Raw genomic sequence first — 27,500 nt, 5'->3', positions numbered from 1 at the left:
GAGACGAGTGAGAAATTCAATTTCTGTCACTGGCTATACAACGGAAACTCTCTTATTCTCTAAGAAGTTCCAGGTGTACTTTCCCGTTAAGGTTCATCGAGCTGTATCGGTAAATAGACTTGAGTTAGACCTGCTGTGTATGTCAAGACGGCCAAGGAGAACTGGCACTTTTGAAGCAGTGCTGCGCGACATGTGGCCATGATGGCGGATCCTGTAGATCAAGAAGGTCAGTGATTTCGACTGTTTTTTTTTTTTTTTTTTTATACCATGTGGACTTTTCACGGGAATTTCTGGGCTAAAGGGGATACTTTTTGGGGTACCTCCTATCTCAAAGCCCACCCGCTAGGAAACCATTACCCCGAGTGAGGAAGCCCAACCTACACTCCCTGTCTTGCTGTTACTTGTCATGGTAACAGGATTGAAAATATCTTTTCGATGGCAAAGATATGTTTCAATAAAGTAATAAAGTATCACATAAATAAGACTTTTTTGGAATAATTTATCAATGATGAAAGAAAATATTGGACCAAACAAGTTGGTATTTTGATAACTATCAAAGTAGCCATAAGACGGGGTATTACTGCACATCCTGTTTTAAATAGGTGAGCCCCTTAATATATGTATGGTTGATTCACTTTAATTTAATGAGACTATTTCATATAAATCTCGCCTCAAGACATACATTAAATGAAACAAGAAAACCACCATTGGGGCTCGTTTCTTTTTTTTCCGACTTCCTTTCTTTGAAAAGTGACTTATAGAAGAACTATAACCTACTGCCTACACAGAATTTCTTCAATATTTTTTTTTTATCTTATCTATGTATTTAACAATTAATTAAATAATCAATATTTGTTTATTCAATTATTCGTTTACTTGTCTTCTATTAAGAGCAATATTTTTCCTTTACTGTGCTAAACTTCCGAAAAACCACCTTTTTTAAATTTATATAATTTGATTTATTTGCTATCTATTTATCTATTGCCTAATTATTTATTATTACGAAAGTATTCATACTCTTTAAATATGAAATATGATATGGCAAGTGAAAGAGAAATATAAAATAAATAAATGTTGTGTAGATGATGAACCAAAATGCGTCATACTTAGCTGGCTTGGTTTGACAAACAAACTGAGAAGACTGACCGACTTACTGACAGAGAGTATGATCTCGAAGTCAACGCAGGAGATCAATCAAAACTGAACTTAAACGAAAATGTCAGTGCAAAAGAGCGAGCAAAAAAAAAAAAAAAAAAAAAAAAAAAATGGATAAAGAAAAATGTCATGTAGTGATAGGAATGAAAATGCTAAATTAAACACACTATATATACAGAGTTAGATCTCACAGAAACAGACATGAAGAGTTGAAACCCGTCCCTCCCTACAAAAAAATGATAAAAAAATGATTATATAAACAGATAAAGAATACATATTTTTTCAAACAGGCCATACGTAGACACATCCACATACCATGCATAAGTCCCTAGATAATTGTATTTTTTTTTCAGTACGGATTAACAACACAGTGTTCCTATTGAATTTCCGAGTATTCTGAGAGTAAACAAATATCTGGAACAGTATATGACCTAAAAAAATTATTACCATAGATAAAACTCTTATGGAAAGGAATTCGACGACCTCTTGTGTTTGAGAAATCACACTACAAATATATTAAGAATATTGATGGAAATTGCACTAATGTTTATAAGATAATTTATTTTTGTCTTTTGTTGTTTATGAAAGAAAAGAAGATGGAAAAAAAGGAAAAGAAGAAGAAAAGAAGATGGAAAAGAAGAAAAAGAAGAAGAAGAAAAAGAAAAGAAGATGGAAAAGAAGGAAAAGAAGAAGAAGAAGAAGAAGAAGAAGAAGAAGAAGAAGAAGAAGAAGATAAAAAAATAGCTTCTTTGAGGTAGTGGCAGCAAATAACATGAACCTGGAGTTTTCAGCATGGGACACATGGCTAACAACGAAACATTTTCTGGAATAGTTCCTTGAATACAAGAGCAGGTGAAGTTATTGTCAACCCTGTGCGATTTTTGTCTGTGACGGAAGGAGTTGTTTGTGTTCTGACAGAAATGGGTGAATGAAAATGCAGCATCAGGTAAACTCTGAGATTTCACGATGCATTCCACTACGGTCACACACTTTGTTATCAATGTTTATACTGGAAACATGCGTAAATAGAGAGAGAGAGAGAGAGAGAGAGAGAGAGAGAGAGAGAGAGAGAGAGATTCATTGCATGACTAAAAACATGAATGAGGTGCGCATTGCTTTTTGGTGATGTCACTTAGATAATAATAGTGACGAATACAGTGTTTATATCTAAGGAGATGTAAGGTTTATAACTACCCTTTTCCTCATGCTGGTTTTTAGGTAACACATTTCAAACCAGTAAATACAAGGACCATATGATTCCTGACATTATTCTATGCTCTCTCTCTCTCTTACACACACACACACACACACACACACACACACACACACACACACACACACTTTCAATCATTAAAAAAAAAATAATCAAGTATTAGTTGATTTTGCCTAGCTTTCACTCCGTTTTCTTTGTCGGGATATGTCCTCGTTACCATGGCAACCATTTTCTCAGCTGCGCAAGGAGGCCCTTCTTGGTGACCAACCACCTTTTATTCTATCTTATAACTACAGGCAAGCTTTCTTTACTAGGTTGGTAATAACTGACTATAGGCTGCACTGTACCTTCATGTAGCTCCTCAGGCAGTATATCGGATGAGGTGAGCTAGTATACCAGCGGAATCTAGCCACAAATGAGAGGACCACCTACGCACACACACACGTGCACACAACAAACACAACGCAGGACCTAGTGGGAGACGAGAGTAAGACTTGTCATAAAGATCCCTACACTCAGTAACTGGCTATACAACGGAAACTCCCTTAATTTCTAACCTGTGGGTATACTTTACCTTTAAGGTTCACTGGGCCGTATCAGTTGAGTTACACCTGCTGTGTTAATATAATAAGCCGGCCAACGAAGGTCTACCACAAGGTCAGGGCGGGAGACGATTCCTGGATTCGAAGACTTAAGGTGGCGTCACACTAGCACTTTTTCCGTCGACTCAGGCGATTTCCGTCGTCTTTTTACTCTTCTGTCAACTCTTTCCGTCGTCCTGAGTCAGACGGAACGCATCGTTTTCATCTAGCGCCAATTTTTAGTCAAAATAAGATCTATGGTTTCTAATCAATACTTATATTAAAAAAAAAAAGAATATTTGTTAAACGGAAGAATGCCATTATCATGACAGATGAAATTTAAATAAGTTGATGAATACATATTTGTATACACATTTTTTTCTTCTAGCCTAGCAATGAAAAGTTCCTCAGTTGTTTGTGTACATTTCCTGGGGAGTGCGAATGTGCGACGCTTTTGAAAATTTCCAAGGCAAGTTCCAAGTAGCTGGCCAAGATGAGCAGTTATGTTATCTGTCAGTGGACAAAACACTCTGACGAATTTCTCATAGAGAGTATTAGAGGTCACCGTTGCCTTTGGGATCACAGAACAGCTGATTACATTATAAGGTGAAAAAAAGTCGCGGCTTGCTGGGATGAATGAGGAGCCATGTTTGTTTACAATCGACAAGCGCGGCAAAGGCGGAAGCAAGCTTGTGTGTGACGGCCACCGTCTGCGAAAGTTGACAGTCGTCAGAAAATTGACAGAAAAAGAAGACGGAAAAGTGCTAGTGTGACGCCGCCTTTAGAATCCAGAGGCCTGACGAATCTGATTATTGCGGTTGAATTTAAATTGTTCTGACGAATCGTCTCAAAGGTCAAAAGTCTCAGAATGACTTACATTAGAAATAAAATCATGCTGTTTTGGTATAATGAAGTGAAAGAAAATAAGATAATTTATGTGTGCCGTTTTGGTGCAGCCATTGTTATCCTTTTTATTCTGAAAGCTGACTGGTGAATTCTCTTTGCTTTGGTGAAGAATGTGTGAAAAAATTGGTAAACGGATTCTTATGGCGATCAAGATTTGTGAGGTACTGGCGGTGGGAAGGGCATCTTGGGATTATGCTAGTGCTGAGATTCTCTTGTTGCCGTCAGCGAATCGTTCGCCTGGCAGTCGATTGCTGGCTGCTGGAAGAATCTAGAGAGCTGCTACGGATACACAGGATTACTCAAGATAGCGAATCCTGGCCGGCGGCCCTCTCTGGCACTCTTGGCTCAGGAGCAGTGACGCCCGACATGTGAACATGATAGCGGATCCGATAGATCATGAAGAAGGTCAGTGATTTCGATTGTTCTCTTTGCTGTTTTGTTTCCTCATTCAGAATACAAATTTGTTGGTAACAAGATAACTGAAAATATCTTTTATACGCTATTCCATTACTGCTGATGACAAAGTTAGGTTTTTTATAAAGTATGATATAAAGACTTTTTTGGAATAATTTATCAATGATGAAAAAAGAAATTAGACCAAGCGAGTTGGTCTCTTGATAGCTGTCGAAATAGCCATAAGACGGAATATTACTGCACATCCTTTTTTAAATGTTAGAGCAACTTAATATATACATGGTTGGTTCACTTTGATTGAACGAGAGACTTCTTCATATAAATCTCGCCTCAAAACACAGATTAGATGAAGCAAGAAAACCTTCATTAAGGGTCGTTTCTTTCCTTTTTTCCGACTTCCTTTCTTTGAATTGTGACGTATAGAAAAATTTTAATCTGCTGCCTAGACAGAATTTCATCAATATTTTTTATTCATCTATGTATTTACTAACGAATTAATTTATCATATTCGTTTATTTAATTATTCGTTTACTTAGTCTTGTCTTCAGCGCAATGTCTTCAATTTAGTGTGCTGAACATCCTAGAAGCCATTACAATTATTTGATTTTATTTCATTTCATCTTTTTATCTATCTATCTATCTATCTATCTATCTATCTATCTATTTATTTATCTATTTATTTATTTATTTACTTATTCATATTTATTCATATTTTCATTTTTGTTTTTTGTGTGTAGATGAAAAGGAGGGATGATCAAAGTAAAGTTATGAAGAGCCATAGCCCCGAAAACTGAAGTCTTTTTGTCAATAATTAATGATATACAGGTACACACATCTGAGTTTTATAGCATAAGATGGACGGTGTTTACTCATTTAAGCCGGTGTGTATGAGAGAGAGAGAGAGAGAGAGAGAGAGAGACAGAGAGACCTAACTGTAATATGATTCTCATCATATTAGAATTATAATGTCATTGTTGGCACCTTTGAATGTGGAGCGGGCAGTGTGTGTCGCTGTCATTGGTTGGAAAGAGGTGTAGACACGGGTTGTATTCCAGTTACTGTATAATTGTTATTGGCATATATGACAAGAATTGTAATTATTATTGAGATACATATATTGTTTTCTTACTTATTAACAAGTTTGGTATTGGTTAGTAATGTGTATTTGTTTGTCAAGAGGAAGTTTTCTTTTAGGGTCTGTGTATGTAACACGGATATATATTATACCGCACTCAGGGTGTAGGGGTAAGGTAGGCAGAGGTACAGTTGGTGCCTGTCAGGGGTGAGTGGCGGTTGTTTGACTGAGGTGAGTTTTGTGATAACATTATTTCTCTGATTTGTTTGACTTATGTTATGCCGCTGATTGTGCATATTGGTTGGTGTTATATTAAATGCGGTGCTGATAGGAGGATTTGATTAAGTGTAACTTTGCAGCATAGTTGGGGTAATGCTGTAATCAGACATGTGGTGAAGTCTGCCTTGGCTGATGATGGGCGGTCATTTTGTGAGTACTATTTTATATGTATCGTGTGTCATTGCAATAGTGAATAATAGAATGGGATATGTGTTCATCTTATGTTTATTCTTCTGTTTACTGGGTGAAGTTACAAGATATTGAAGGGAGTTACATGATATTGAGGTATGCTGTGTTTATGTTGACATTAAATTTGCAGGCTGAATCAATCAATAAATCAAGATACAGCAAGTCAGCCCAATCATAGTCATTATCCTACACTACACTAACTTTATACACACATATACCCACATTTTACATCCACCAGAGCTCTTCTTGCAACACCCCGAAATTCACACACACACACACACACACACACACACACACACACACACACACACACACACACACAATAACAACTTGGCTACTCAACTAACCACGCGAACACTACTAACATCACTCATGCTTCCCTTAGTGCCACTTATCCTGTTACATCAAGTGAAGGAATACAGAATGGAAAGGAAAAAGAGTTAAGATGAAGAAGAGAAACAGAATCGGAAAGAAAGGAAGAAGAGGAGAAGGAGGAGGAGGAGGCGGCGACGGGTGAGTAGGAGAGAATTATGAGATAAAAGGGAAGAGTAGGTACGGAAACGATGAGCGGGAAGGAAATTGGGAAGATGAGTGGCGTTGGGAAGCGCTCTGGGGACAAAGAGGAGGAGGAGGAGGAGGAGGAGAGAAGAAGGAAGGAAGTGAAGAGCAGGACTTTGGTTTAAGGCGAGAAAAAAAAATATATAGGACAGACAGAGAGAGAGAGAGAGAGAGAGAGAGTAGTATGGCTGAATTGTAGTTACTGAAAAGAGAGAAAGAGAGAGTGAAACGAGGGATGATACTTGAAACTGGATATATTCTAGAAAAAGAAGAGAGATACGTAGCGCCTAATGTTAAGGTTGAAACGGAGGATAAGAAAAGGGAAGAAAAGATGTAACGGGAGAGTGGTGAGAGGATATTAAAGGATGGGTAAGGAGGAGGAGGAGGAGGAGAAAGGAAGAGACTATGGATGGCTTTCCTCTCATGTAATGCTCTGGTATCCGCCTTCGCCTCGGGTTTCAAAAAGAACGTCACGCGTATTGACATATTTCTCCCCTTAAATATTATTATAAAAATGACTACGGTACAATAAGCACATCCCTCACCACACGCAACATTCATCACTTGGAAATACGCAGTAGAAGAGGTAAGCAGTTTGCATAAAAGTGAAACTGTACACATCAATAATCCATTGCTTGGGCATGTGAATAGATTAGTTCGGTATGCATTAATACGAACATCACGATGCATAATGTTTTGTCGATGTTTGAATGTGTGTGTGTGTTGAGAGAGAGAGAGAGAGAGAGAGAGAGAGAGAGAGAGAGAGAGAGATGGTCCTTTAAGCTATAGCTTCCATAAGACCCAGAGGATATATACGAAGAAAAATAAATCACAGTGAGTGGCGAGTTATGGCAGCGAACGGTAAGACATTACAAAAAAAAAAAAAAAAAAAATATATATATATATATATATATATATATATATATATATATATATATATATATATATATATATATATATATAAACACACTCTCACACACACACACACACACACACACACACACACACACACACACACAGATAGAGAGAGAGAGAGAGAGAGAGAGAGAGAGAGAGTGTGTTTGCGTGCATCCAAACTCCGGCCTGACAACTTGATGCATTCTATCGCAATCGACAGCGTAGTATTTCAGTTCCCAACTGCCAGTTGCGGGCTGCATTGCAGATGAACAATATGTAACCTCATATATATATATATATATATATATATATATATATATATATATATATATATATATATATATATATATATATATATATATATATATATATATATATATATATATATATATATATATATATATATATATATATATATATATATATATATATATATATATATATATATATATATATATATATATATATATATATATATATATATATATATATATATATATATATATATATATATATATATATATATATATATATATATATATATATATATATATATATATATATATATATGTATATATCGTGTTTGTGAATAAAGTCTGTACTCATTCATCATCATCATCATTATCATAATCATCATCATCATCATCATCATCATCATTCCACCTTACCTTTTTATTTATTTTCCTCTTCATTTCCTTCTACCTCGGGGTCTGGATGGCGTAGCTGGTTAAGGTGGCTAGTGTTCGAATTCTTGCCAAACCCCAGATCTACATACAGTGTATGTAGATCTGGGCCAAACCTAGTTACCCGGTAGGAGATGTAGCGTTCTCCCGTTAACCCTAACGGTGCCATATGACGTAAGCTGTTGCGACGCCTAATTGAATAATTTCCATTTTCATCTGCCTCTGCTTAACCATTCATCAGCATCATTCTGTCTCTGCCTCTCTTTTTGGCCATTCATTCATCATCATCATCATCGTCATCATTTGGCCTCAGCCTCTGTCTGTCCCAATTATCATAATCCTCATCATTCTCATAACTATCATCATAATCATCATCATCATTCAGCCTCGTTCTGCCTCTGCCTTTACCTCCCAGTCATCGTCATCATCATCATCATCCTTATCATTATCATCATCACCATCACCATTATCATAAAAATCGTCATTCTTCCTGTGGCTCTGCTTTCAAATCATCTATTCATCATTCTGCTGCTGTCTCTGTCTCTCCTTCCCTCTGTCTCTGCCTCACCTTTCCTCTGTTTCTCTCTCCCCTTCCCTTTGTTTCTGTAGATCTCCCTTTAGAGTCTTATACCTTTCTTCTTTTTTTGTAAAACAAGAAAAGAAAAGTAAATATATATTTTTCGTGGTTTGCCCCCCATCCCCCGCCACTCGCCTGTCCCTGTGTGGAGGTGGCAGCACCTCCTCTAGACAACGACCTCTTACTCAGGATGAACGACCGTATTCCCTCCTTGCCTCGTTGTATAAATCCTAAAATTACTAAATGCCTATCAAAAGGCTCCCCAAGGCTGTTGTTTGCTCTCACGCGAGGAGGACGCGTACGCACCTCTCCCCTCTGCCAATAAAGTGTCGCCAACGGCAGAACAGGAGGGGGAGGTGGCTTGCGTTTCACAGATTCCAAACTTTAGTGAGCTCAGCTTCACGGATCAGAGATTCCAGAGGCAGAAAAAAAAAGAAAACAAGAAAGGATTCATAGAAAATATAGCTGAACTCATCAAGAATTCCGTTACGTTTCAAAGTTCTTCCAACAGGTAAATAGATAACTCTGTGCATGGAAACATCCAATTGACCAATAAACAAAGGAATGTGGTGCGGGGTAAGCTTGTGCATCCTTTCCCTCCGCAACAAGTTAGTCTTACATAGGCATTGATTGCCTTTCACTCAATGATATTTTCTAGTTTCTCAGAATCTACCTGCTGTTGCTACACTCCTACGCGATTGGTGGTCGAGGCCGTATCTCCCTTTTTCAGCCACAAACTCGCCAAATAATAATAAAAACACAACAATCTGACGATGTCACGTATTTATCAGAACAGTTAAGGGAATAATGACAAACAGTTATATTATAGGAATATCAGATACCATTTTCAAATACAAAAACAAAACATAACTCACTTTTGACTTTTTTATATTTTCTTCTATTGCCATCTTAGTTTTGTGTATATGTGCCTTTGACACCAAAACTGAATTATTTTAGTGTTGCCCTTTGACCATATTTTCTTGATATCACTATAGAAAAGAAAAGAAATAACGTTTTACACTTCACGGAACTATTACCTAAGTTCATGTTCTGGACCGACGCAGGTCTTCTTTGTTAGCTATTATAACTTTCCGAGAGGGGCGGCCAGCGAGGTTAAAAAAAGCCACGTGTATTAGGTCCCGCAAGACTTACGAGTGAATTAAAAGGGAAAAAAAAAAAAAAAACATATGCAAGTACTATTTATCTTTTCTTCACTTTAGCAAACAAAAGTGAGAATGTACATTTATCAACTACAAGAAGGTTGAGGTAATTATCAAATGGAAGTTCGACAGAAGGCAAGCTATATAGAAGATGAACAGTGAAAGAAAAAGATGATTTTTTTTCCGTTACAGGCGTGGGTGAAATGTTGAACACAATGTCATAAAACTTTCTGAATAGAAGATTTTATGAAGTCCAATAAGGCTTCCTCGTTTTGAAGTCCAACATCACCCGCGGCACGTTTTCTCATGGGCACGAGTAGAATTTAGGTGTTGTAGCTCAAAAATTTAAGGCCACAGCTTCCTACATTTCCCTACCCTGGACTAAAGGAACACTTCTCTGCTCGTTCTATTTGAGGTGAAGAACCGCGCGCCTGCTCAGTATTCATGAGGGTCCCAACGAGAGATTGAAGACGTGCCTGAGTCTCGCCTCAAATGCCTCGAGAGTTGTGGCGCAGATTTGGCCCCTTCCCTCGTCCACCTGGGCATCGTCTTGCTCTTCCCATCCCCATTTCATCTTGTTGCCTGGGTGTGTCTGTCTGTCTGTCTGTCTGTCTGTCTGTCTGTCTGTCTGTCTGTCTGTCTGTCTGTCTCTCTCTCTCTCTCTCTCTGTCTGTCTGTCTCTCTCTCTCTCTCTCTCTCTCTCTCTCTCTCTCTCTCTCTCTCTCTCTCTCTCTCTCTCTCTCTCTCTCTCTCTCTCTCTCTCTCTCTCTCTCTCTCTCTCTCTCTCTCTCTCTCTCTCTCTCTCTCTCTCTCTCTCTCTCTCTCTCTCTCTCTCTCTCTCTCTCTCTCTCTCTCTCTCTCTCTCTCTCTCTCTCTCTCTCTCTCTCTCTCTCTCTCTCTCTCTCTCTCTCTCTCTCTCTCTCTCTCTCTCTCTCTCTCTCTCTCTCTCTCTCTCTCTCTCTCTCTCTCTCTCTCTCTCTCTCTCTCTCTCTCTCTCTCTCTCTCTCTCTCTCTCTCTCTCTCTCTCTCTCTCTCTCTCTCTCTCTCTCTCTCTCTCTCTCTCTCTCTCTCTCTCTCTCTCTCTCTCTCTCTCTCTCTCTCTCTCTCTCTCTCTCTCTCTCTCTCTCTCTCTCTCTCTCTCTCTCTCTCTCTCTCTCTCTCTCTCTCTCTCTCTCTCTCTCTCTCTCTCTCTCTCTCTCTCTCTCTCTCTCTCTCTCTCTCTCTCTCTCTCTCTCTCTCTCTCTCTCTCTCTCTCTCTCTCTCTCTCTCTCTCTCTCTCTCTCTCTCTCTCTCTCTCTCTCTCTCTCTCTCTCTCTCTCTCTCTCTCTCTCTCTCTCTCTCTCTCTCTCTCTCTCTCTCTCTCTCTCTCTCTCTCTCTCTCTCTCTCTCTCTCTCTCTCTCTCTCTCTCTCTCTCTCTCTCTCTCTCTCTCTCTCTCTCTCTCTCTCTCTCTCTCTCTCTCTCTCTCTCTCTCTCTCTCTCTCTCTCTCTCTCTCTCTCTCTCTCTCTCTCTCTCTCTCTCTCTCTCTCTCTCTCTCTCTCTCTCTCTCTCTCTCTCTCTCTCTCTCTCTCTCTCTCTCTCTCTCTCTCTCTCTCTCTCTCTCTCTCTCTCTCTCTCTCTCTCTCTCTCTCTCTCTCTCTCTCTCTCTCTCTCTCTCTCTCTCTCTCTCTCTCTCTCTCTCTCTCTCTCTCTCTCTCTCTCTCTCTCTCTCTCTCTCTCTCTCTCTCTCTCTCTCTCTCTCTCTCTCTCTCTCTCTCTCTCTCTCTCTCTCTCTCTCTCTCTCTCTCTCTCTCTCTCTCTCTCTCTCTCTCTCTCTCTCTCTCTCTCTCTCTCTCTCTCTCTCTCTCTCTCTCTCTCTCTCTCTCTCTCTCTCTCTCTCTCTCTCTCTCTCTCTCTCTCTCTCTCTCTCTCTCTCTCTCTCTCTCTCTCTCTCTCTCTCTCTCTCTCTCTCTCTCTCTCTCTCTCTCTCTCTCTCTCTCTCTCTCTCTCTCTCTCTCTCTCTCTCTCTCTCTCTCTCTCTCTCTCTCTCTCTCTCTCTCTCTCTCTCTCTCTCTCTCTCTCTCTCTCTCTCTCTCTCTCTCTCTCTCTCTCTCTCTCTCTCTCTCTCTCTCTCTCTCTCTCTCTCTCTCTCTCTCTCTCTCTCTCTCTCTCTCTCTCTCTCTCTCTCTCTCTCTCTCTCTCTCTCTCTCTCTCTCTCTCTCTCTCTCTCTCTCTCTCTCTCTCTCTCTCTCTCTCTCTCTCTCTCTCTCTCTCTCTCTCTCTCTCTCTCTCTCTCTCTCTCACACACACAAAAGCTTTTTTCCCGGTGCGTTCCTTTCTCACTTTTAACGTCCCGCTCACTGCCACACAACCTTCTTCGTTGTTCGAAAATGACAGCGAGATCAACCAGCGACATCACACCCGTCACACCTAACAACCTTAAATGAAGTGACCGGCTTTGACACCTCAAAATGCAATATATCTAGCTTACGTAATGTTGAGTTCCAAGACACGCTAAATCATCTTGAATCGATTTTGAACTGCTGAATTCTTTATCTTTAATACTTAATAACGAATCTATACACATTGAATCACAAACTCACAGTTATTCAGTACACTTATCAATGTGAGTGCTTTGCGTAATCCAGAATTTACTCTGGTCGTTAGAAAGACCTATAAGTATACCTTAAAGCCTCCCTCATTTTATGTACACGTGGTCAGTGTAATGCGACATTTATTATAAGGTCGCCGTAATACTTTTTGTAAGAAACACCCTTCTTATTCTTACTATCTACAGTAGTTGTTCAGTCTATAGCATTACCTATCTGTGCCATCCTTAATGTTCAGTAGCCTTGGACGCTACAAGAAACAACCTGATATTCCGTAGTAAGGTTGTGAGTAAATCCTCTATTGTAGAGTTATTGATGATATTTGTTTCTTTGATAAGTAATCCTTGATGTCAGTGCACTATATTGGCTATAGGTGGAGTACCAGCTGCTCGCCTCGTCTTTCAAGCTTCGCGTTCAGGAGTTTTTCGTTATCTAGAAGAGCAACAAGAAGACAAAGAAAACGACGAAGAGATAAAAGGAGGAGCTAGATGAAGGGTAGAAGGGAATTATGATGACCGTAAGGACTTTTCTTTACTTATATAATTATTACAGTGGAAAATCAGAGGATTATTCGAGTCGAAGCCTTATGTGTGTGTGTGTGTGTGTGTGTGTGTGTGTGTGTGTGTGGGAGGTAAGTGGATGATCACTAGTAGTTGAGGGCTTCGGACTAATTTAACCGTGATGAAAACGCAGTTCAAAGCTGACTCAGGCTTTTCTCGGTTTACTTAACATTCTCGTAATCGGTAAAGACAACTGTTCAAGTGTGTTTCTTGGATTAGGTAAAATTTACTTCGTTGATGCAGCCACATTGAGCCAGTCAGACGCCGAGTTACTGCGGTGAACAGCATCTGTTTAGGAAACATTTCAAGTATGATAATATCTGTGATAAGTATTGTCCTTTGTAAAGATATGAAAGTATTGATTTATACTTTCGAAATGTTTTTATAATGTTTATTGTTTTAGTGACGCAATAGTTGGTTATCACACCCACTCTCCAGCGTACACTTCAAGCTGAAATCATTGCGAGCAGTGACAACCATAATTACTCGTGCCTGTGACACCGATTACTAGGCACATAACAAAAACTAGTGTCAGCCTTGTAATTCTGAATTCAAGGTTGATGAAAAATGCGGCTCAATTATGGTAGCTGTGAACGTGACGACTCGCAATTCACTTGTGTCAGTATTGATCTTGACATGTCTGGTTTCCTGATGCGCAAATCACTGACGGGACATGAGCGTTCGGTTCAGAAGGCAAGGTATGGTGACCAGGAACGAACGAGAGTGTGCTCAGTCCAATTATACCAGAGTAGAACGAGTAAGTAAAATGTAGAATATGGCATCCCTTAATCTAGATAAGGTAGTTCGATTCTTCCTGTTTTTTTTTTCTTTCGTTATGTATGTTTTAAATGCATATGACCTTTTGGTTAATCTGTTTCGCGTTTCTCTTCTTTTTTTTTTCTTTTTTTTTATTTATACCATGTGGGCTTTTCATAGGAATTTATGGGCTAAAGGGGATACTTTAGATTACCTCCTATCTCAAAGCCCACCCGCTAGAAAACCGTTGCCCCGAATGAGGAAGCCCAACCAACACTCAGACCGTGGACAGGATTCGAACCCGTGCGCTTGGAGACCCCTCGGACCCCAAAGCACGCATGGTTCCACTGTACCATATATAGTAATTAAAACAGTTGTAGGTATATGTGTTTCGCTCTTGGTAGTCTCTGTTAAAGAACTGGCTCAGGAAATTTATTACCCTTTTTGTATTCAAAGACAAACTTACTGCATGCACAATGGACTGATGAGGAATAAATAGGAGCAAGATTAAGACGATTCTCGAGGAAGATTCTTGGAAGAGGGAAAGACGTTGGTTGGATGCCATTTTTTTTTTTCATACACCACTGAGTTTAATCTCCAACCACTCTCCCAGTTTTCCTCCCTCGCCTTACGGGAACAATAGAATCCATAAATTTAGTCACTGCTCTGAATCCTAGTTCCGTTGTGGGGTTATAGTTCCAGTTCGTGAAAGGTGAGCATCACATTTCTTTCCGCTCCTTGACTGCAAGTTTCCGCAAGGCGACTCCGAATCTTAAGGCAAGTGAATCAGATGTAATGGTTGTTGTTGTTGTTGTTGTTGTTGTTGTTGTTGTTGTTTTTATAAGCAGTGGTGCAGGTGATGATGGAGTTGCTGGTGATGGTGCTTTGATGATGATGATGTTCCTGTTTTTGTTTTCGTTGTTGTTGTTGTTGTTGGTGGTGGTGGTGGTGGTGGTGGTGGTGATGGTGGTGGTGATGGTGTTGTTGTTTTTCTTGTTTTTGTTTTAGTAGTAGTAATAGTAGTTGTTATTGTTATTATTGTTGTTGTTGTTATTGTTGTTGATTGCAAATTGTTTATCATAGAAACAGTCACCATGGCAATCTTAGCTTTCCTATTCATCTCCTTTCAAAGTTTCAACATTCAACAACTTATTTGGGTCTTGTAATATGAAATTCTATCCCTACACAATTTCAGAACTCTCATAATCATACTGACATATTGAATTTGATTTCATTGTGGTGACGAGCAAATACGGGATGAAGTAAGTCTTTATTTCTCTGATGAAGGATAACTGACGTAAACATTAAAGAAATAAAGTCTGTATCATCTTGTGTTTTCTCATTATTATAATACACTCGTTTATCTAACGGTCTAAGCTATATATATAACACTGTATAGGACCATAGGTTAATATATGTACCACATTCTTAAATATATTAACATGTCTCAAGTGTTCGTCTATACAGAAAGCTTGAGGTTCATAGCATTATCACAGCATAACATTCCCCTGACACTCACACAACACACCTCACACGGCTCGGAGCTTCATCTTAAGACAAACTAGATTACGCGGTATAGGTGCCATAGTTCGATCTCGATGGTAAAACGCTGTGATAAAAGTTATTGATGAGCTTCAGCAAGAGCCTTAAAGTGAGTTGGAGCAAAATATATCTTTGCTTTTAAGATTTCCTTGTCTGTTGGTGCTGATATCGAATTGCGCTAATTGGTAACCGTCTTTCAGGTGAACCCACTAGACTTTAATGATCTGTCTCTTCTGATGGGAGGAAGGTAGTGATGGTGGTGGGAGTGGTGGTAGTGATACTCGTCGCTATTGTATTACCAGTGAATCAATTCAGGCTAGCATATAACAATAATAGTAATAATGATATGGAAGATGTGGATACTGATAATAATAAGTTATGATAATGATAATACTACTACTAATAATAATAACAATAATAATAATAATAATAATAATAATAATAATAATAATTACAATAATAATATTTAGTAGTCTAGCAGATGAATATCTACATATTGCATATTAACTTACTTACTGACCTTTGTACATACATTAACTATAAGGAAATAAATATATACCTTACAATTTGATACGGTGTGTGTGTGTGTGTGTGTGTGTGTGTGTGTGTGTGTGTGTCACTCAGTCAACATGATCTTTGGTGCAGACTCTAAATTATTCAAATTATGCAAAATATATATAAGGATTGGCTGTAAAGAAGCTATTATCTTAAATCTGGTTAGAAGTTTATGTATAAATAGACACATCGCAAAGGACAGGATCCTTTGTTACTGTCCAAAGGAAGTTTATTAATTCTTATTCTGTAAACTTATACAATTAAGCATTTCATGCCTGCTTTAGAGAATAATGCAAAAGACGTCTGAGTTTTCTTTAAGGTATGGTACAATGATGTATCTTAAAAAAGAGAGAAAAATAAACATGCGTTAGAAACAAAAGCAACAGCAAGTACTTTATTTCGTCAAATTAGGTTACTGCTAACAGTAATACAAAGAAGATGTGGCGCTTTGTTTTTCCATTTGATATAATCTATGGGAGCCTGATCAACAACCTTCTTAAAGCACGGATTCATTTTTCAGTTATTTTACCTTCTCAGAAATTATGGTGATGAAGAGGAATGTAATAATAATAATTATGAAAATAATAATTATAATAATAATGATAATAATAATAATAACAACAATGATAATAACAATGTCAATAATAATAATAATAATAATAATAAAAATAGTAGTAGTAGCAGTACTACTACTACTACTACTACTAGTAGTAGTAGTAGTAGTAAAATAATAATAATAACAATAGTAATAATAATAATAATAATAATAATAATAATAATAATAATAACAACAATAATAATAGAAATAGAAATAAAAATGATAATAATTAATAGTATTAATAATGATATAATAATAATAATAATAATAATAATAATAATAATAATAATAATAATAATAATAATAATAGCAATAAGAAGTATAACAGTAATCATAATCATAAGAATAAGCATAAGAACATTTCCCATCATTATACAACTGCATGTTAGAAGAATATAACAAGCGCCACATCAACTGCAGACGCGTGAGCGCATCCGCTAAGTCCAACACGCATCGCCTGCCTGGATGCTGGAGGAACGAGGAAGATAAGAGGATTTTAATGAGAGTAAATTTGTCATGCTGCTGGCACCTAAAGGGGAAAGGATGAAGCAGGGAAGAAGTGACACAAGAAGAAACAAGAGGAGTCGCTCGAGTTATCAGGTAAAGCCTCACAACCCTGCTTGAACTGAGAAGGAATGGAAGGAGAACTTTATTTACTATGCATCCAAAATGAAGTCTTATATAATGATGCCACGGCTGGAGGGCCAGTGAGGATGAGGGTGATCTGTGACGGCACCCCTTGGACCTGCAGACTCCAGCACCAAGGGAAATGGACCACATAACTCAAACATAATAACCTTGGTGGAGTGGCGAGAGCAACACGACGGAGGAGGAATACTCGCATCACGTTTTGTTTCTTAAGAGTAACTGATGGAATAAGATAGATCGTGAAACATGACCTTTTGCAGAAAAGATAGAAAAATGGCAAACATCAAACTAATATAAAGCGAGGTTAACTAGAAAAGTGATACAACAAGTTTCAAGGGATAGAAAAAAATATACGCTTGTGAGTGAAATATGGCGGTGGTAAGCCGCTGATGACCGCAGTAACAACCCGGCGGTCGCTTGAGGAGGGACGGGTCGAGAGGTTATTACAGTTGTCAATACTTGAAAAATGATGTAAGAATCCCTTAAAAAAAAAAGATAAATAGAAAAAAAACTTATACGATACCAAAAGTGCGAATAGGGCCTTTCATGTAGAGAGAAAAGCAAAAGGGGGAGGGTGAATTTGGGTAGTTCAGGAACGAATAACATAAAAATTGGGACGAGGAGAGAAGCAGTCTAGTGAGGAAAGCGTTAGGAAAGCAAGGGACTGAGGAAGCATGAATCAAAGAGGAGGGACTTGTAGTATCGAGGGTGACAGCAGGGAGAAAAGAAGCCTCGATAAGAGATGACTTAGGCGAGATAATGTTGTGAAATATTGAGTGGCGTGAGGGAGTTTTGAGACTGATGAGGGTTTGGGGAAGTGAGCTGCCAACTACCCTCCGCGCCTGACTGATGGCGCCGATTTGTAAACCAGCAAAGACATGGGTGTATCAACTCAGCGACCGTTCCTACTTCCACGTTCACACCCTCTGTTTTCTTTTCAATTCCTTTTCTTCTCCTATAAATTCTCTTCTCTTTTCTCACTTCAATTTTCTTGTCTCTCTTTTTTTTCTCTCAATTTTATATTTTTCTTTTTTTCATCTCTTCGCAATTTTCTTTTCAATTCTCTTCTCGATTCAATTATTTTCTTCCCTAACCCACTTCTCTCTCTCTCTCTCTCTCTCTCTCTCTCTCTCTCTCTCTCTCTCTCTCTCTCTCTCTCTCTCTCCTTTTACTAATGCAACGAGGAAGCCAGGTTAATAATACCATGGGATGGTAATCAACTCAAAGTCTGCTCTTCCTTAAAAGAATAATGTAAAACTTATTACTTACACTATCTCCTGACAATTTAAAAACGCTGTCATGTTTAGAATATCAAAGCAGTGTGTAGTAGATTACATAATGCACAAGCTCGAGTTGCCACAGCATTACTTGATACACGTAATGAATAAGAGGTGGAAAAAAATTAGCAACACCGGCTCATTCTTTATGCTAGAATGCGTATCGTAAAGGAAACTAATTTTACGTTTTAAGAAAAATCCGTCAAGTATATTAAGAGTGTTCTTTTTACTTAATAACGACACTGGATTAAAGAAGATGGATTCAAGCTCGGATGGCAGCTCATGAAAGTTAATCTAAGACTGCCTGCCTTCTTCCATTTTCTTATTAGTATGCTACGTCTCACACTGAAAAAAAAAATGATTATCTTGTTTAAACACTTTATCTCTTATTTAGATTGCAGTTATACATGGATCTTTAAACTGATTCAACCATACCATGAAAGAAAATAAACAGAGCAAAGGTCTGTATTCGTTTTCCTTTCATATTTTTTCAACATATGAAAGTGGAACTATGCGTGCTTTGGGATCCGAGTGGTCTCCAAGCGCACGGGTTCGAATCCTGTCCACGGTCCGAGTGTAGGTTAGGCTTCCTCACTCGGGGCAACGGTTTCCTAGCGGGTGGGCTTTGAGATAGGGGGTACCCAAAAAGTATCCCCTTTAGCCCATAAATTCCCGTGAAAAGCCCACATGGTATAAATAAAAAAAAATAAAAAAAATGAATAATTTGCTCTTTTAAACGTTCCCAAATCTCTCGAGATATTTATCATTGTATTCCTTCTCAAACCTGAACGTAGTTTTCTTCTGCAAAATATTTTTCTCACAAACAATGCTCTGTCAGTCCTGTCGCAGGGAAAAACGTGACCAAGGCCTCAATGCTTCCGATGGCTGACAAACGCTCCATGTGGGAAAATTTATTAAAAAAAAATGGCATTACTGCATTATGTGAGATGGTTAAATCGTGTGCATTAGAAATTTATATGTTGACCAGTGTGTGTGTGTGTGTGTGTGTGTGTGTGTGTGTGTGTGTGTGTGTGTGTGTGTGTGTGTGTGTGCGTGCGTGTGTGTGTGTGTGTGTGTGTGTGTGTGTGTGTGTGTGTGTGTTATTCATCACGGTCGTCTGCTGGTTACCCAGCCAGCCTTTCCCCTATGGAAAGAGCTCAGAGCTCGTAGTGACCGATCTTCGTGTAGGAATGAGACCACATCGCACACAACACACACCGGGAAAGCGAGGCCACAACCCGTCGAGTTACATCCCGTACCTATTTACTGCCAGGTGAACAGGGGCTACCCATTAAGAGGCTTGCCCATTTGCCTCGCCGCTTCCCGGGACTCGAATCCGGGCCCTCGCCATTGTGAGTAGAGCGTGCTAACCACTACACTACGCGGTGTGTGTGTGTGTGTTTGCAGCATTATCATCATCAGCTTATATAATTTTACAGCAAGAAAAATACATCCTTATTTTAAGGAGCATGAATTAAGCAAGATGATGTGCCACGTTGGGTAAGGAGTTTAGTTTGTTTGTTGAAGAAACAAATTTAATATTTTCTAGGATTGATAAACATGTTCAGTAATGTGACGATACGTCACTGTGGTATAGTGTTAATACTTCTGTGATTCTTAACTTCGTGAATTTAATGAATTTGGTTTTCTATTGAAAAATCGAAGTTATGGAACTTTCCTTTTATAATGTGTGGCTTAAAATTAACGTACTATTCAAATACGTGTTCGTCATTGAAATACGTGTTCGTCAGTCTAGTTGGAATCGTCGGTATAATTTTGCGAGTAGAGACGACCAGGGTGGTGGTGTCCGACGGAGGCACACACGCGGGGGACAGACAAATCGTGAATTGTCGCTTCACTGGAAGACGACGCCAGGCGTGCAGAGGGGAGAGAGGTGAACAGCGTTTCGAAACGTTACTGTTATATTGGTCCTACTGCCGTTGCTCTTGTCTTATTGCAGTTTCTACAACAAAATACCTTAACTACCGTAGCTACATTATTTACAACACCAGCAACGGTATCATTAACACCACTAGCCACATCACCACACCAGTAACAGCACCAGCAGCAACAGCAACAATAGAAATATCAACACCAATATGAATACCATCGGCAAAAACAACAACAGTAGGAAGAACAACAGTAACAGTAACAGTAAACAGCAAGAACCAGAACAAAATAAAGAATAGCTAGAACAGCTAACAACAACAGCAACATTATGGAGTACTCTTCGCATGTTTGCGGTGGGTGGGGGGTTCCACTCAACAGCTCTATTACATAGTGTGGAATCAAAAGTATCAAACTATAGTATGATACACACATCAGAAATTAAAAGATAAAATAAAATGCGTGTACATAAAAGGAAATGGGATTAGATAACACAAAGTAAAGTGCTACACAAAAATAAGATTGATACTTGAAGGAATTAATTCAATTGAGGGGAACACTGATCCCATGACACAGAAGAGCACGTGTGGTGTTGTTCACTATGTGCCCAAGAAATTACTGACTTTACTGTTCTAAATATCAGAACAAAATGTTGTTCGTTGTATTTGCCTCTCTTGCCTCCAGGTTCTCCTGATTCGAGGTTAAAGTTCAGCTTGATGATATATAACCAGTAAAACAAATTAGATTAATGATATTCAAAAAGAAGCTCTATAATTGAATCAGAATACCAGCTTTCTCCACACCACATGAGATGGCAACGGCACCATAAAAATGACATAAAGGAGGGAAAAATAAAAACCCAAATTGTTGGAGATGTTCTTGGCTAGATGCCAGACGTCTCGAGAGGAGCTGGATCTAGAGAAAAAAATTGAACTTTCTCCTTGGCCGTCTACGTACTGGTCACGCAGTCAGGTACTTCTCTACGGAAAGAGCTCAGAACACATACTGACCGATCTTCGAGTAAAACTGAAACCACACCACACACCTCACACCGAGACAGCGAAGCAAAATCCCTCGAATTTGTATCCCTTACATACTCGCTGGTAGGTGAACAGGGCTGCACACATTAAGTCTCACCCATTTGCCTAGAACCTGGGACCTCTCGGTTGTGAGCTAAATGCGCTGTCACTACAGACTTAGTATGTTATCGGGCAAAAATATAAAGTAAATAAGATTCAGTGCATGATAGATCGTGATTGAGCCTACTACCAACCCCTTTCCTTTAGCTGCATGTTTTCTCCCTCTTTCTCATCGCCAAAATGTTGCTTATCTTGCTATTTTCTACCACTATTTTCATGAAACTGTTATTCTGATCTTGCCAACTGCACGCCTCTTCTTCCCTTCTCACAGCTTCCTTGCACAAAAAATATTTTCTTCATTATTTCACCCTCATTCTGTCCAATGTCCTAAAGCAAGAGTTAAAAACCATCCCCAATCATTTATCAATTTATATGGTAACTTCTTGAATTTCCTGTCTGCTTCTATATTTACATGTTCATATGGATTGAATTCTCTCAAAGGGGAAGTTTCAAGAAACTTATACTCTGGTTTTGGCTGACACTTTTGTCTTTGTATGGGCCCAGCATCTTAGTAGGCCTTTTTTATTGTAAGTTTTGTTACCCTTGCCGGTGCCCTTCTTACATAAGAAATAAGGAGAGAAAAAAAAAAAAACATGAAGGTCTCTCTCTCTTGAAAGTTCAATCTTCAACGCTAGAACGGAAGAGGCATCGCTACTGCAGGTTCACCAGATTGGGATATTGACTTGTTTTCTTTCGTCCTATATATTTACATTATTCCTTTACATCATTTAGAAGGTTCAAATCTTCAAGGTGAAATGCTGAGAACGGTAGAAGAGACGGGAGGCCAACACACCCATCATTTAATACACGAACACTCAAACTGATTAGAAAGTATTGAATATGACCCCGAAGAACGCCTTTTAATGACTTTTCTTGGAGTTCCATCCAGTTCTCGAAAAACAAATGTCGAAACGAAGAAACACCTTTTTCCTTTAATGGCGCTTTTTTTTCTATTTTCTTTAGTGTTCGGTGTGTTTGTGTTTCATGGAATATATAGGTGCAATATTCCTTTCTATGTTTGTTTGTGTGTGTGTGTGTGTGTGTGTGTGTGTGTGTGTGTGTGTGTGTGCGTGTCATAACCCATCTCACTCTTATAATTTCTTTCTTACTATGGAATTCTTCTTACCACTTAGTATCTACTCTTCTACCAACTTCACCTTCTGCTCTCCTAAACCAGATGTCATCCATATCATTGCGAAAAGGATCGGTGTTTCATTTTTGTTGTCACTTTAGATCTCTGGCACACACGCACAAAAATTGTCTCTCTTAATTACATCATAATTCATTTTCACCATTCGTATACGAAAACAATAAAAATTACTGCAAATTTTGTAAGTTCGATGGTTCGTGTTTTCAGAGGAAAATTTTTGAGTTCTCGGTTGTTCTGTTTAATAAAATGCGAGGGCGTTTCATTACTCACATTAACACATCTATATAAAAAAAAAAAAACATAAGAAATATAGGAAAATAAGGGAAGATGCAGGAAGCCGTTTGGCCTACTGCTGGCAGTTCCTGTATGGAAGGAACACTAAAACCCTGCTTACATAACCTGACGTTCTCTACTTAAAGGCAACCGTGAATTCATTACCATGTCTGTTAATTTTGTAGAACTGACGAATTCACTTCACACAGATAGGGACGATCGAAGTGTGATTAAACAATAAAGCCGACGACTGGCATCATACCAGCTATTATAATATGATACAACAGTGTAAGTCTGTTATCCTGTTCCTCATTTTTTCTGCAAATGGCAATATATTATTTAGTAATGGAGATACAGTGGGCAAACATCTCCCTTCATACAGTCCCGCACCAGTACCGTCTTGTACAACTATGAAAGGATGGATGAATTGCTAAACTTTGCAATGCTGCGTTGATAACAGTCTCTCTCTCTCTCTCTCTCTCTCTCTCTCTCTCTCTCTCTCTCTCTCTCTCTCTCTCTCTCTCTCTCTCTCTCTCTCTTCCCTTTTTGTTTTATCAGAATCCGCGAAGCCCCGAAACAGAGAAAAATAATGCAATATGCTTTAACATTAAGCGGAGAACGTTGTTTAGCATGGAAATCGTTATATTTCTGCGGATTAATTTTCCTAAAATTATATGTCTGGTTGCAATAATGTTTATGAAACGTTTTACCGAAGATTCAGTAACAGAAAAGGAAAGACAAATTGTTTATCCTTACTGGAATGAGGTTGGCCAATCACCTTGTCTCCGTGGACGGGAAGGGATGAGAAGTGTGTCATGTCAGTATTGACACCCTCCCTCCCAACAACAACATTTTGGATAAAAATAAGAAGGTAAAAAAAGAATGCTACACAACCTTAATAGCCAGAAAATCTACATTCACGTATTGTTCATTATAGAGTTCATTAATTTTCTGGCCAATGGACCGCACCAGTTATCGACTGCCAACGTAAATAACAACGGATAATCTAATTGCAGCAATCACATCCCTCTGTCAGCTGCGGGAAGGTGGCACCAGCGGTGTTGTCGTTCACTTTGTTTTCATTATTCTATGAATATTGTTATAGCTTTTCTTATCAGTTATGATGATGACGATTATCATCATAGTTGCTATTGCAATTAATTATTGTTATCTCATCTATTTCTACTGTCTGCATCAGTTTCAACTTTCCTTTCTGTGGCTAGGATATGAGGCGGGGGTTGCTATAGTAAACCCACTCCCTTCCCTGTCCTGCCCCGCCTTCAAATCAGCTGATTTACCAGGCACTGGGTACTGGGCAGTGAGTTCAAGGTCATCTTTCAAGAAAAGCCCTGCATAAATAATGCTCGTGGAACTAGATGATCGATGAGTGTGTTAAGTCAATAGATGATAAGAAAGAAAACTGATATTATAGTATCATGGTAAAATATAATGGTAACTGCTTTGTAAAATAATCATGTGAGAGACATAACAAAGGCAACAATTGTGTTGCCATAAAGGGAATAAAGCCAAACCTCAGCACGTCATCCTCATACGGCACTATGAAAATTCGCATTCGAGAATAGAGGTGCAAATTTTGTTGCAGAGTCTCGTGGTTCGTTTACGTAGCAGAATTTGAAAAAAAATCTGCTTACACCATCGTGTTAAGGAGACTTTTCTTTAGAAGATGAAAGATTTTATTCTAGCATTCATATCATAACCGCTGAATACTGGGGGTATAAGTAAAATGTGTTATAGATTTCAAAGCGGTGTTTTAACTTCAACTCGTTATAATTTCTTTATCTTTATTCCTAACAAAATTCTGCTAACATATCTGATTTGTGCAATTAATTCTGACTCTAACGGTATCAATCAAAATGTCATATCTAGTTTCTGAGGTGAGATACAACAGATAATATAGAAATATCTCGGCGACGTCGCTGATTCCGACCCTACGAACTCGCACGAGAAAAGTAAACTGTTAACTCTTCTCGCTTTCTCGTGTTTCAACCCGCGGGGCAGCCATCCTCTGGCCACCTCCATTGCTTGCCATGTATCAAAGTTTCTCTCTCTCGCTCTCCCCCGCTTTCTCGCTCCCAGTGCAGACGCGCCCTTAGTATTGTTCAATGCCTTATATCTCAATTCCTCCATCTATGTCATAAACTCAATATAACCTTCTGGACATTTATCCCCTCTTTTTTATTGATGCTCAACTGTTCCTGTCTTCTACAATGAATATCATCGGTCTGTCTTTGATTTATAATCTAAATCGGAAACTTTACATCTCATCTCTTGCTAAAATAATTTCTACGAAGTTAGGTGTATTGAGTTGTCTCCCCCAGATTTTCTCATTACCCTTGCTAATTGCATGCATCCCATGCTCTTGTGGGCTTGCTGTACAAGACATTCTTCTATCTCATAATTTTTCTGTCCACCTTCCTAATGCAAGAATTTACCAGTATTTTTTCATCTCTTTCTCTGGTAAACTCTGCAATTCCCTGCCTACTTCTATATTTCCACCCGCCTTTGACGTGAACTCTTTTAACAGGGAGGTTTCACGACACTTATCCTCTGTTTTTGACTAACGCTTTCGACTCTTCACGGGAAGTGGCAAACCAGTGGATATTTTTCAACTGGAGTTTTTGTTGCGATTGACCAGTGTCCTTTAAACATTAAAAAGAGAAAGAAAAATATTTATGCACTTCTTCAAGAATACGAACATATATATATATATATATATATATATATATATATATATATATATATATATATATATATATATATATATATATATATATATATATATATATATATATATATATATATATATAACCCATCAATCAGTTAACATCTCTCAGCAAGAATACTGCAGAATAAATGTATTGACTGTTCGTGTAAAACGAACGCATGTAATATCGTGCGTAGAAAAAAATATTGTCGGAATTTAATACTAAATATAGACACTCTGAATCTACACTTGCGTCATAAATAAGAAAGAAAAGCAAACTCATTAAAAATAATCGCAAGGAATTCATTACTGCATCCATTCAATTACTTATTCAACATGAGTAATTTAAAAAGGAAACTGGAGAAGTGTCTCACCTGGGTGGCTTAAAATATATACCCCACCTTGACTCTTCCTGTAATACACCATTACCACTTTCCCTCTCCCTAGCTGCTCTCTATTCCTTCAGCCACAACAGCATGCACCTATAACACAGTCCACCTACTAACCATTAGAATACGTGCACGTCTTCCTATTTTCTCTTACACTTTGACCTTCTACCTGATACACCACTTCCACTCTCTCTCAACAGCTGTCTGTCCTCCGTATCTGTTTTCCCAGCCACATTAGTAGGAAGTCTTAATTAACACAGATTACCTACCAGCAATTCAAGGATATACGAATATTTCCTATGCTTGTTCTACTCTTGACATCTTTCCCGATCATTATGGCCTCCCTGACATCTTTCCCGATCATACAGCGCTTTTCTTTACTATATAAGAGTGTTTGAAAAAAAATTCATATAATTGTCAGTTCCTATAAAAAAAAAATCGTATATTATCCAAAATTAGGAAGGTGTCTTGAATTTTCTATCTTGTCTGACCTGCCATACAATTAACACCAGACACCACCCTTGATATTCTGCTAACAATATGCTGTATTACACTCTCTAACAGTTATCTTTACTACCACCATCACCTTGGTCATTATCAGCCTCTATGATTTTACAACAGGAGAAAAGCGTCTCTCAACTTTCTCCACTTATCTTTGTAAGCTGACCGTCCAAACTATCTCAATAAAAATTCCTACCACACTTCCGCTCATATCTCCATCTAGTTCCCAAACAGTAAACATTAATTAGCGCCACATTTCTGGAAATAGTGACATATTTACAAAGTTTTCTTCTCCACTTCCAAAAATATTTGAAAGATAACGGAGGAAAGTACTTTGAGAATACGGCTGCAGTTCTTTTTTTTTTCCAACTGATATAAAACATATATGCAAAATTAATATCTTATATTTTCGTTTATTTCATAATTAACAGAATACTCACATGTGCATAGAGAGTCCAATGTTCCATAAATATTATAGCTAATCAAATAAATCACATAATAAACGTACAGTAGAAGTAATAATGATCGAAACAATGTCAAATTGAATAATAAAAAAAAAGAAAACAATGGTTTTGCAACAAGTGTGTAAGAACCACTTGAAGTCAACGGGAAGTAAAGGGATTAAAACTATTTCTACAAGTGGTGCCATTACGTGCGGGTGTCATGGAGGTGCATAGTGAAGGTGGATCGTTTGTGGTGGCTTTGAAGGATGCTTGTGAGGGAGGTTAAAGTTCTGGAAATCTGTTTGCGATGCAGATGTTAGTGGGAATGGTGCTAACGCCACACATGCAATGGGAGGGAGAAAAATAGTAGAGGGAAAGAAAAAAAAAACACAGATAAAGGGAAAAGTGAAAGGAAAACGAGACAGAACAGACGTGGTGATAACATACTGTATATACATGTTGGAAAAGAGAGAAGAGAAGAGGGGAAGGAAACAGCGACGTTATAAGAAAAGGATAAAGAGGAAACGCAAGAGGGAAGAGAGGGGAAACGGGAATTTAAAGAGAAAAGACAGGAAAAAATACGTAAGAAAGGTAAATGAAATGAAAAGAGAGAAGGAAAAATAGAGTAAAAGGCGTGAAAGAGGAGAAATAAAAATAAAGGAAGTAGTAGGAGAAGCTGAACAATGAAAAAAAGAAAGGAGTGTTCGTTGCTTTTTCTCTTATATGTTGATATTTATTATTTAGAAGGAAGTAGGCAGGTGAGGAAAGAGAATCCCGTTCAC

The 27,500-nt window shown here is 38.4% G+C and overlaps 1 long non-coding RNA gene across 1 annotated transcript; it reads left to right on the top strand.

The window, feature by feature from the left end:
• Positions 1–5,208: 5,208 nt before the first annotated feature.
• On the top strand, positions 5,209–5,978 carry LOC123504554. Its single transcript, XR_006674865.1, has 3 exons — positions 5,209–5,575; positions 5,704–5,773; positions 5,943–5,978. It is a non-coding gene; the product is annotated as an uncharacterized LOC123504554 (long non-coding RNA).
• The last annotated feature ends 21,522 nt before the right edge of the window (positions 5,979–27,500 follow it).

The sequence above is a fragment of the Portunus trituberculatus genome, chromosome 16, assembly GCF_017591435.1.
Source record: "Portunus trituberculatus isolate SZX2019 chromosome 16, ASM1759143v1, whole genome shotgun sequence".
Lineage (NCBI taxonomy): Eukaryota > Metazoa > Arthropoda > Malacostraca > Decapoda > Portunidae > Portunus > Portunus trituberculatus.
The sequence above is the reverse complement of the archived record's forward strand: the minus strand, read 5'-3'. Positions and strand labels throughout refer to the sequence as shown.